A 12,918-nucleotide genomic window follows, 5' to 3' on the forward strand; every position below is an offset into this window, starting at 1 on the left:
GGGGATTTACTGTTCCGCCTCCACTTGTGAAATCCCGGTGGCACCGGGATATCAGGCGGTGGAATCGGTGTTACAGGGTTGGCGCAAACCCGCCAGCACCACCGGCAGGTTACCGCCAACCTCGTAATGAGGCCCTATGCCTCTCTTTGTGAATTTCTTGTATTATTACAATTGCACACTTCACCTTAAAGTGAAGTGTGGTCTGGATACTTTGTGTCCTTATATGTTTTTCTTAAATGCCATTGTGGTTACTTTTACAATGTGCCTAGGATGAGCTGGTGGCCGCAGTTATTATTCTACCTTTTGCAATGTTTTACTCATGCACTTTTGCATTTACAGCAAAGGACTACTAAAAGTGGCTAGCACCTTAAAAAGGCCGTGCCACGAGGATTTTGCTTGTCCTTTGGCCACATTATTTTTTGGACTTCTTCCTACCTTCTCAGGTCTAGAAGGTTCATATATGGAAAGTCCTACCAGGGGAAAGCTGCTGCTTTCGCAGGATAAGGGGCGGTTTGTGTGTGAGCCCAGATGTGTGTGCAGGGACTGTCTGGTCCCAGAACACATTCAGGTGCCTGCATGTCTGTTTCTGGGCAGATGTTGTGGCTAGTGGCTGTGCATGATTGAATGGCCACTGCCTGTTTGAATGGTGCAGATTCCGACCATTGGTGAGCGTGAGCTCCCAGTCCAAATCTTAAATAAAATTAGGGCTACTGTAGGCATTGGACAGCTCATTGTTGGAGCCAAGTCCTCTATAAAAAAGAACAGCCAGTTGATGACCCAAGGACAACCCCTGCAGCTCACCAGCACAAACTCCAGTGAAGTCCTGTGTAAGCCATGCTGCTCTGTCTTATCTCACGAAGACCCTAGTCAGTGCTTTGACCCCCCGGACCAGTGGGAACAACCATTCTCGACTCCTGCTCAAGGGTCTGTGCCTTCTACGCCTTCGTAATTGTTCCTGGATAAAACAGTGGACTGAAAAACTCTCTGCTGGGCTACCTCACTGCAGCCGTCACCATTCTGAGTGCATCCTTGGAACTTGGAGGATCTTCAACTTGTATAACAAGACGCTTGCTCTGGCATTTTCAGCCTTTGTGCATCAACTGAAGCTGTACTGGTCATGCTCCTTTGTCCGTCTATTGACAGCTGTCGTCGCCTGATCATGGTGACTCTGTTGCAACCCATCTTCATCACTCCCTGGAGGTGTCCTGAGGTGATCTCCTCTGTAGAAGTCTTCATCTTTTCTTCATTTGGATGTTCTGTTGGAAAGTGCCTGCAATAGATTCCTAAGCACTGCGGCTGACCGAAACTAAATCCTGCATCTGAAAGTGACATCTGCACCTACAACTCCTGGGCCTCCCTAGACAGGTCCAAGCACAAAAGACTGTGTCTCCAATGAAATTCAGAACTTCAGCAGGTCTCTTGGAAAATCAAAGTCAGGGGGGTAAGTTAACATACCTGTTCCTTTCACCCCCTGGTCTTCATAGGATAACATGGGTGTAAAGTCCTGGGCCTAAACCACTCTTTCCTGACTTTAGTTGGTGTAGGCCTGGTCAAAGAGCCCTCCCTAGGTGTATCCTAGTGACTGGGATTGAGTGAACGACACTTACCTGAAGTTTACCTAACTTTTGACTCTTTTAAATAATAACCATTTGCATTGTCAATCTCTTAATAAACCTACCTCTGAAGTTTTCTGGGCACAAGGCCCCCAACAGTCTTAGGGTGGGACTTTATAAGAGCTAGGAAAGCTGTGAAAGACTATCTTACCGTGGCGTTTCTAATACTTATGCATCTGAGTACTTACCTGTGTACTAAGTACTTACCTGTGTTGCATTGGTTATTGAATCAAATGACTTCTTATATTTCCTATGGGTGAATGCATATATCTGTTTTTAAAGTGTTGGTGTGACAATATATGACTATAGGTTTTACTTGCTTAGTGTGTATTTTAAATGCCTAATAAAGGATTACATATTGTTACTTACCCATGTAATTGGAGTTATTGGTGTTATTCTGTGTGGACTCTTTCTAGCCCAAGACCACTCTCACAGCCCTTTTGAGGCTAAGCCTTGCTGCTCTGCTACCTACTTTGATTTGGTTTGGCTAAAATGTCAGTGTCTCACTGTTCATCATAATAGGGGGCCTCTTAAAATCTACCTTCCAGATTTTAATTTGGGAAATCCATCGTATTAGTCGGCAGGACCTTCAGATGGTACACAGGGTCCTCTGGCAAAGCAGTATGAGGACAAGGAACACGTAATTGAAAAAAGAATATCCAGTCTGATGTCCCTCTGGGAGCCAGTCACAGTGTTCCAGATGGCTTCCACACTTACAGGCAGCATTCTGGGTGTTCTAGGCCCAAGGAGCTTCGCATTTAAGGCAGTATCCTCAGATAGTGCACAGGGTCCTCTGGCAAAGCAGGATGTGGCCAAGGAACAAACAAAAGTACCTCATGAAAAGCCACATCTCCCTCTGGAAGTCGGTCACAGTATTCAAGATGGCTTCCACACTTTCTGGGAGAGTACTGGGGTGTGCCGCCCCAGAGTGCTTCATTTTGTTCTAGGCATAACCCTCAGATTTTAACAGGGTCCTCGGCACAGGCTGCCTGGTCTAGTTGGTGGTGATGTCCTGGCCTCTGGACTCTCGCTCTGTCTCCCTCCTCCACAGTCGGCCTCAGCGAGCCTGGAGGTCAGTGGTGCCATGTTTGTTTTTGGCAGGATCAGTTAAGTTTCAACACCGGCAGGATACCCTGAGCCTACAGGTGCTATTGAATGTCATAAAACAAAGGGATGACAGTTATGGATTTAACATGGTGGCGATTTCTGGGCAGGAAATGAGTGGAGCAGCAATCATCGCTACTCCACAGTCCCTCTGCCCATGCCATGACTGTGGCTGGTCGGATGTGTTGCGCAGTACTAAGTGAAAATATGGAAACCCAAAAAAAGAAAAGAGTGCATCTTTAATTGAAACGTGAAATCTCCAATTGTGGAAGGACTACTACATTACATGTGAATGTTAATGTTAAAGGGCATTTGTACCGCTCACTATCACCAGTGTAGTGGTTCCCTGGCGCTCTGGAGGATCTGAAAAGGAAAGGGGGTGGGGTGAGTTAGTAGGACCGAGCGGCAAAAGTACAAGAGAGCAGTGATGCGCTGTTGGCAACTTCAGTTCAGTTAACACCGTTCGCTGAGCTTAGGTGTGCTTTTCGGTTGGTAGCCGTCGTGTTCTGTTGTGCGGGTTTATGTGTCATTTGTTTTGATGTTGTGGTGTAGTGAAGTATGTGCGGTTTGGTGTGATTTAGAGGTGTGGTTGTGTTTGGTTAGAGCTTGAGAGGTGTATGTAAAATAAAATTGAACAGTTAATTAAAATTACAAATAAGCAGTCATGTCATTGTTTTTTTGCAAATAAATAATGGTTGACCGCCTCAGTGCCACACTGCTTACTTTTACCATTTCTTAACTTTCTGGAAAACCAAGTCTTCTTAAATGGGTGGGTACGGTAACTCAACGCATCCTCTTACCCCCACATATCAATACTGTTCTGGTTGCTTCACCACTCTCCCAGTTCATGCATACATTTATGTTGTTCTAAAATTCGACTTTTCTGTTAATTCTACAATTTACAATTCCAGATTAAGATGTTTCATTCGCCTTTTTCAGCGTTCTAATGTTTTCATTCTCTATTTAAGTACTTACTATTCTGGACAGGTGTAGGCGCTTCTCTCCTGGATGAAGGAAGGAATGAATGAATGAATGAATGAATGAATGAATGAATGAATGAATGAATGAATGAATGAATGACAGGGATTTTTATCCTCAACAATTCGTGCATGCATCCCACATGCCTCATCTGTGCACAAAAAAAGAGAGACAATTTGAAGAAACTAAGAGCAATGGAAGCCAAAACATGGGAGGATGAAAGCGAACAAAGTAAAACCGATACGTTTTAAATTTCTTTCCGAAAGAAGAAAGATGGTTGGCCATGCGAAGCCCCATGGTTAAGGCATTCCAGAGTGACCCTGCCAACACCCGAAAGGAGCCCCCAAAGACTCGTTTACGTTTATACCGCAGGGTTTTAACAGGCAGCTGATGAGACAATCTCAGCAAACGCGATGGGTTGCAGCTCTGGTTGAAGTGGGTATATGGCACTGCTGGATAGTGTTGCTGCACTTCTGTGGCCTGGAATTGTGGACGTGGTCCCTTGTCTGTTTCTACCTGAGCTGTGATCATCTGCTAGCATTTATACCTGTTGCAATATAGGAGATGTGTTTGTGGGCATCAAAGGAAATACCATAATGTTTGGGGCAGCAACATGACTCCATGTCTCCAGACCGGCACTGTGCATGACCTACAATGCCATGTCTAGTGCAACAAGATCCCATGGCGCAGTAAGAAATGGCTAAACTGGCTGCCCCCAATGGCAGTCTAGACAGGTAATAACACTTATGATGCTTACTTTGTTAGAGATGCCCTTAGTACGAAATGATTATACCGGCTGAACCCAAATGCCAGTCTAGACAGGAAATAACACTTATCATGCTTACTTTACCACAGATGCCCTGTAAAAATGTAATGCCACATTAAGAAATGTCCAGACTTGCTGTACCAAAATGCGAGTCTGCTTTATCATGGATGCTCATTACGTGATAGCGCATCCTCATCTGCCCCACCTTCCTGACACATCCCTTATCCATCCAACCCTCCTCCTCCAAACCCATACTCAGCCCCTCAGCTCAGCATTACCTCCACGTTCCTCTTCCTCATCCCAATATTATGTATGAGGCAAGGCGCTTCATAGGCAAATACTGGGATGAGAAAGAGTAGGACTAGGAGTAATGAAGATTACAGGTGAGTAATCTAGGTATTGAACACAAGCTCACCATTCACGTGCTCATTTACACTGCACCCATCCACATTCACTCACACTCCCGGCCACCCATAAATCATGCACTCACTCAAACAGATGACATAATATACATACATATATACACACACATCCTTTCATGCACACACACATTTACAAATAAATCCACTTTCCTACCTTTTGCAAATCCATTGCTGCTCCGAGGAACTCTTCTCCAGGCAGGCCAGGCCTCTCTGGGCCTCATTACAACTCAGGTTGTTAAAATCCATGGCGCTAAGGGACCATGGAGTTAATTACGCCACCGTAATTTACGGTGGCGTAATTAACGCCTTCCCCACACCCATTATGCCCTATGGGGCAAAATGGGAATGGGGAAGGGAAAATGGGAAAATGGGGATTTACCGCCCCGCCAAGGTTGGAATGGGGCAGTAAATCCGCCAACCACCATGGCGTAAACGTAGTTTACGCCATGGTGGTAAAGTCACGGCCCAGGCGGTAATTTACCGCCTGGGTCGTAATGAGGCCCTCTGTCTCCCATGCTTCACACACACAAGGAACCAGCCCTGGTTCCTGTCATGCACAAAGGAGGGGAGACAGAGCCTTCCATGTCCTGTGGGGGGTGGGGTGGGGGGTTCTTTTTTGAAGTCAGACGGAAATCATTTCTTTTGGAAGTCAGACTGACTTCCAAAAGAAATGAATGTAAAGAGGACTCTCGTCTGAGGGCCCTCTTTACTTTCTGTTTCTCTCTGCCTCCGCAGACCCCAGGGGTCACAGAGGTAAAGCTAGGGGTCGCAATTGCGACTTCTGGCAATCCCAATAGACGACCCTGCTTTTAAATGGCTTCCTTAGTGGAAAAGGACGTAGTACTATACGCAATAAAGATAACTATGGTACCACAATTGTATATCAGCCTTTAACTGCCTTTTTGGTCCCTGGCAGAGACAATGTAATATTGCTCCAGTGATCCTATATATAGATTCAGGAATTGAACATGTGCACAGGCATTCTTAGACTGAAACCTCACTAAAGGGCTGGCAATAGACACAATTCCTCAACCTTATATCTAGCTCAGTGCTGTGACTGCTGTTGCACTTATTTTTCCTATAAGCCTAACCAGAAAGCTGTCTGAATCTGTATATGTTACAAAGATGTTAATGTTAGGGTGAGCGTTGTGAAATGAGAATCAAGCGCTGTGTGCGCTACGTACTCAGTGATCAAAGAACACAGCATTTTGTTGTGGACATGTTTGTCAAATATAATGATCTTTGTTCATCCTTTATTTCCCAGAATGTGCTTTGATTTTATGCAAAACAGTCTGGAACCCTCACTAGTGCGATTTGTCCACTTACCCTTTTTCCTGGGGCTATTTCCATAGAATACAATATGAGTATATATGGGTGTTCATCTTGGAACGATAACCTTCGATCAACAAATAATTTCAATGGTTATTGTAGGTTTTGTCAATGGGCTTTGCGCAGTAAGACAAGTGTAACATTCTTATAATACATGGCAGCCTGCAATATAAGTATGAAAACCTGTAAACAATGTTCTTATTCCATGCTGTTTGTCAAATTACTAGTGTCCTGTAATAAGAAAATGACACCACCACTGCTATTTCATCCATTATTACGCCTCAGTGGTGACATCCCTGCTGCTTGAGACAGCAGAGAGAAGAAATGCAGCTTCCACTGCAGCAATAAATCAAAGCTGTGACAAACTTTACAGATTCCTTTCTTCTAAAAATCGACCGTTTATGGTAGTATGTTTATTTTGTGCACTGTTGGCGTTTAACATATGAGAGTAGAATGTGCACATCATTGCTTATTTAAAAGCACAATACAAACTGGAAATGATCATTAGAATGTATTGTAACATTGTCAATGTTCAAGGGCGAGTTTACAATGAAAGTGAAATTAAATAAACTTGAAGGCGTGGCCTAAAGAAGAGCATCTAAAAATGAGCAGGGTGGTCTCGTCTACACAACTAAGCGCGTACTGCAACACTGCTGGTACAACCAAAACGTGTGGTCCTGGGCAAATCATTTAATTGCACTGTCTTATCTGCAGCATATAGATATAGATATATATATCTATCTATCTATATGCAGCACATTTTTATTTTTTTATTTATTTAGTTCTTGTAAAGTGCTGCATGCCCATAGGCCTCAGAGCGCTACACTAAAAGGAAAAAACATACAATACAGAAAACACACAATAAATTAACAGAGCAAATAAATAACAGACAACAAACACGCATCAGTGGGAAGTCTATAAACAGCAAACATATGCAGAAAAATAAAAATGGACACTATTAGTCTTCAATTTGAGAAGCCCATTGGCAGAAATTTACACCGGCTTAAAAACTATGGAAGATTACTAGTTCCACAACCCACCACAATACAGTCCCTGCCCTGTGTTTCACAGTACACCAGTCATCAATTTTGATTCTGCGTAGAAACTTAAGATCAGAGCTTCTAACTACACCAGGGCCAGTTCTTAGAAGGAGCCATGCCAGTACTTTATTCCATAGGGCCCCCTTTGGTTCTCTCTCACCGGAAACATCCACTTTAGTAATGGTAAAGATCATGTGGTCAATAACCACGTCTCTAATTAGGCAGTCCTTAGGGGTAGGCATTTGAGATTGTCTTGAGCGTAAGGTCCAAATATTGGCTGGTTTGAAAACCGGGTCCACAGACCCAGGTATGCCAGCCAGGCGCGCCTTTACATTTTTGGTGGAAGCTAGCGGAATAGTATTAACAGAGTATGGAACATCAATTATGGGTGGAACAATCAAAGCAGAGGCATTCAATACAGGGACAGATAACGGTAACATCGTTTCAGAGCAATTGAAGCATGTGGGCACATCGGTTTGGCGAAAACCATCCACTTTGTTGGAAGCCACAGGTGCTACAATCGGAGTCTGAGGGTCAAGAGGACAGAGTATCCTAATTGGAACCGAATGATAATCAATTTCTGTACATGGTCCATCCAAACCATAAGGTCATCAGAGTTAGCACAATTGTTAAGTTCAGCAGAGGTTTTCATTTGAAAAAGCTTCCATTGCTCGGGTGAAGAGTTTTTCTCAAGATTAATAGACAAGCTGCCTTTATGTGGAGAGTTTATTCTAGCAGAAGGTATCGAGGCAGACAGCATCTTTCAACATGTGCGACCGTAGAAGAGATCCCCGACCCAGGCACCATCGCCCTATCAGGTGAGCCACTGAGGTCAAAGGGTTGCACCAAATGGGAGTCAGTAGGAGAAGCCCACGGCAACGCTGCTGAGTCCTGAACAAGGACCTTAGTAAAGTCCAATAATGGGTCTGGTTGCTTGGCCAAGAATCTTTGTCTACTACACAAGCTAGAGGCAAGTACCTCAGCTATGCGGTTTTTAATGGGTGGCGGCACCAGTGACATTTCCAAAAATGGCACAGCGTCCTGTTTAGTCGACCTCAGAACATACGAGGTCTGGGACGTTGGATGCATGGGTTTATATGGATGAGAAGCAGACATGATTAAAAGTGCGGGCGTTGGTCACACTAAAAAAGCACAAAGCATATATCACGTGTCACTAAATATCACGAGTACCTGAGAGAGGCCTACCTCTCCCCTATCCAACGAAACAATGACAATTTAGAGAGGATCCACTAGCAGTGAGGGAGTTCAGCAAGTGAATGTAAGCATCCCAAAATAAGGCAGTAAACCCCCACAATGAGAAGCAATACAGGACACACCCCAGGAGGGAATGAGACCATGACCAAGTGCGGGCGAAGTTAAAAGGTTTTTATCTAAATCAATATAGGGCATGCAAAGGACTCTGCAAGCTCAGAGAGCGCTCTGTCTGACACTAGCAAAGACAGTTATTATATTACAAATACACATCATGCATGATCTAAGCTATAGGGGCCACATAGTCTTGTGGATTGGATGGTGACGTCTAGCTACTATGTAGTCTATATGTCCGGTGCTCCATGATTGGCGGGGATCCATGTGGTGGCATCGCGAAGTGCTTGGGTCAGCTGGGCTCGTCGGGGTGGAGCTCCAGGGCACTGGCTGTCAACGGAGATTCACTTTGGTTCTAAAAACTTGCCCTTGTGGCCATTCATACACATTCATCACACTTATTTATGCCAAGTTGTCATGTTAACCTTCTAACATATCAATCTGATACCTGGATGGGAACACAGGAAGGAAGTATGCAATAAGAGGCTTTTTCCATACATCATCGTAAAGTTGTCATTAACAAAGGGTCCAGTCTCATGGGTCCAGGTGTCTTATCAGGGGGCACGGGTCAAGCTACCTTCATCATTTTATCCTGTTAGATGCAGTACATGATGGCTCTGGGGGATGTTTTCACAAGGACGGATACCTGCCTTTGTGGTCAGTTGAATTTGGGGTGAACTGGAATACCATTAGGTCAGAGGGGACACATAGCTGGCACCTCAAAGGCGGTGGGCTTTAGGACCGAGCAGCTCGTAATTCACTTGGCCTGGCCATGGCAGTACACAGTACTGTTGTATGGTGGCCTCTGACATGGGGGAGGTAAATACTTGAAGCGGGTCCAGCAGGAATGTGGGGAGGTGAAGCTGTGCTGTTCGAACACCAGCAGCCCAGGCGGGCCTTGGCAGGTGGGAGGGGGAGATGGCCTTGTAATGTTATGCGAGTCTCTCCTCACAGGGCTGCACAAATACTATTAGAGAGGACAGATATTAAGGCAGGAGGCAGCTAAATTACACATTTCTGCATTCACATGTGCTTACATTACTAAGCTCATAACAATGGAGGTTTTTCATTGGCCCATACATTACATATCGTTAGTCAGTCTTATACTTGCAGTTCATGAGAGGGGTGAACATGTAATGAATGTGAGGTAGTCTCAGGTTGGGTTATATACTCGGGAGCAAGAAAGCAATTTGCTAATCTAACATCTTGATTGTAGTAAAAACTGGCTCAATGCCCCTGGCGGCGTACATGCAATACAACACATTTCGTTAGAATATACACAAGCATTTTATATATTGCTTTTCTGTTACCCTTTTTACAATAGCAGAAAACATTAGTTGGTACAAAGTGGATTTCCGAGTGGTCGTACAAAGGACCTCAGAATATGAAGGTGTCTTGGGGGTTAGGCGGGGCCAGCTCGCTTCAGTACAAGTGACTTGCATTGTACGGTTTAACAGTATTTAACACACATCCTTCAGCAGCATGGATAAGACTGAGAGACTCGAGAGTCTGGCATATATTGTTAACGCTTCATCTGGGAGCATGGGGCTGGGGGTCATGAGCATGATATATCACGCGCGCGGGGGGTTATTTGCAGGGTCAGGGTATACTTGATAGGGACGACTCTTATTCTTTCTCAGACCCCAACTGCAAGTCCGGTCACTTCTAGAACAATGATGTACTGCGGAAGGTAAATGATACAGTGTTTGTTCTGTTACTTGTTCATGTCTAGTTGCGCGTGAGAACCGGCTTTCAGCGGATCTACCATGGGGGGAAGAAGGGGGAAGTGCAGGTCAAGTAGGTGCTGGGCTGCAGCGTTTGCATGCAGGCTGTTCAGCTGGGGCCTGGGTTCAATATGCTCAAATGGAGTCTGGGTACGTTACAAAATGGCGTCTATGTTATGCTATACTACAGGACATGCAGCCTCACGTGTCGATCCGCAACCACCCCAGCTCCCGGGCCCAGGTGCATGGGGGGCTGCCGATGAGTCATGAACCTCATGTAGGTGGGCAATGTGGGAGAGGGGGGTCCTAAAGACCTGTCCTCTCATACATTTCCCCCCTTTCGTTACTTAAGTAACGAATACTGTAACTCCCCTAACCTCTGACGTTATTTTTCATTAGCAACTGCTTCATCCATCGCCGGTGTTCCCTTTATTGGCATCCAGGCTCTACACACCCCCACAGAGACTCTCCCCCCTTCTAGCATACTCATCTGGTGTGCAGGTCATATATATACATCCCCCGTCCCCCTGCAGGTCTACCCATACCGCCCTATACCATTCTCGTTCCAACGGTTCTTTTATTGTTGTGTGGTATAACCTATCCACTATGTCCCCGTCATAGTATAATGCTACCATCCTATACAAGGGTTCTGTATCCTCACTTGTTTGTACTTGTGCCTCCTGCATGATTTGTGCCGTTCCTCTAGTGTTACCCATTGTCACCATCATCATCGCACCATTAGGAACTGCATTTGCGCAGCACCGAAGACCTAGCTGGCACACACAAAAAATCAGGAGTAAAAATACGACGATGGGTATCAGCATTTTGACAGTCAAACCTAGCCAGGATGGGAAAAAATGTTGTCGAACCAAGAACTCCGGTCCACTACACCTTCCTTTTTCATCCGCTCCCCCAATTGTGCACCACCGTGATAACGTGGGATAGTGTTCTGTTGTCGGCGTCTGCAGATGGCACGAATATGCAGCACACGCTCCCAATTTTTCGGCAAACACCTCCATCCATTGGCGTTAACAGGTCTCGGACATACCTGTTCTGCATTGTCATTAACCTTAGGGCCCTTAGCTCCACCTTGATCATGTTGAACCCCTCTTCAGTGTCATTGGCCAGTTGGATCAACTCCCAGCGCGTGATTTGCAGCCACTTTGCATTGGCTCGCGCCTGGATAGTAGGGGACGAGGGAGGCAAAGAATGTTTCAGCGGAGTTGAATAGTCGGTACCTGCCTGGAACTTGTGCCAACGGGTCTGTGGAAGCCTTGGATATGTAGTTGGATGATCTCTGCTTTCGTGATATTACACCTGGTGCATTGTCCGCGGACAGGACATACATTGGTGGCTCTTCTGTTGGTTGTGAATCTTCTGGGCGACGGGATCACCATCAGGGCTGAGTGCAGCGTCGCCAAAGAACATGTGCTCCTCCAGGTTTGTGCGAGGTGCAAGTATGCCTGTTTACGGCAGTAAATGTCCATAAGGGCCGCTGTCCCTTTCTTCACATCTGGGACAAGGAGAGTTCTACTGCAGTTCTTATTTGCGCCCATGTTGTTTTTTCCCTCGCCATGGAAGCATTGTTCGTATGTGATTTCTCTTTGCAGTTTGAGTGGTTTGTCTATGGCTGTCACCCAGGTTAGGTTTGTGATATGCTTTGTCCACACTGGTGTGCAGGTTTTTTCGTTTCCATTGCAGTTTTCCATCTGGCAAACCCTGTAGTGCTTATGCTTTGCATGTTATTACTTCCTCTTTCCACTTATTTTCTGAAAACAATGTTCCTTTGATCACTAGGTTTTCTCGTTTTGCAGCATTTCAAAATATACTGTGTGTGCCTGGAAGGTGTTCTTAATTCTACATAGGGTGAGATGAAGGAGACACTGAGCGTCTGCCGGGGAAATTCTTGAGGCAGTAGTACCTTAGGAGTGCCTGAGGCGTGGGGAATCAAGGAGCATACATAACAGCTCTCATTCGTTGTTTGCTTTGCGGTGGAGCTCATGTCTGCATACCATTTATTTGATTGATGTGGGTGTCTAGGGTCTTCTATTTTGTCTTGCCCCAGGCCGGAGTACTCGTCATATTTTTTCCTCCCAATCCCCCTCCTCCTTCTGCTGCTTTTGAGGTAGCTTTTTACATTTCTTGCTGCTTGCAATGTTATGCCTTGTTTACCTGTTCCCCCCTTTTCCCACTCATCATATAGGGCCAGAAATCTTTCAGTCATCTCCGCATTTTCTTCCTTTCTACTGGTGAGGGATTCATGTTCTGTGGATGGATTGACTGTTGGTGTGGGCAGGGTGGCGGTAGTGTCATATAACCATGATAAAACAGAAGGATTACGATCATTCAAACCATAGACACTATATTCAGAGCCATTGTATGGGGAAGTCGGGCGTGGGGTCAGCCTATTACTGGTGTCATTTGGGCGCTTTGCATGATCCAGGTGAGTATCATAACCCCATATGAGCTGAAATCCATCCCAAATTAAATAGCCCCCTTCTTTAACCATTTTCGTTCTAGTCCCCATGTTGGTTCCATTTCCTCCCCCCTCATTCATATCGTTAGAGATGAATGTAATAGCCCAATATACAATTAGTCCAAACATCATTGTAAAGA

The sequence above is a fragment of the Ambystoma mexicanum genome, chromosome 3q (genome assembly GCF_040938575.1).
Source record: "Ambystoma mexicanum isolate Mex_15411 chromosome 3q, UKY_AmexF1_1, whole genome shotgun sequence".
Lineage (NCBI taxonomy): Eukaryota > Metazoa > Chordata > Amphibia > Caudata > Ambystomatidae > Ambystoma > Ambystoma mexicanum.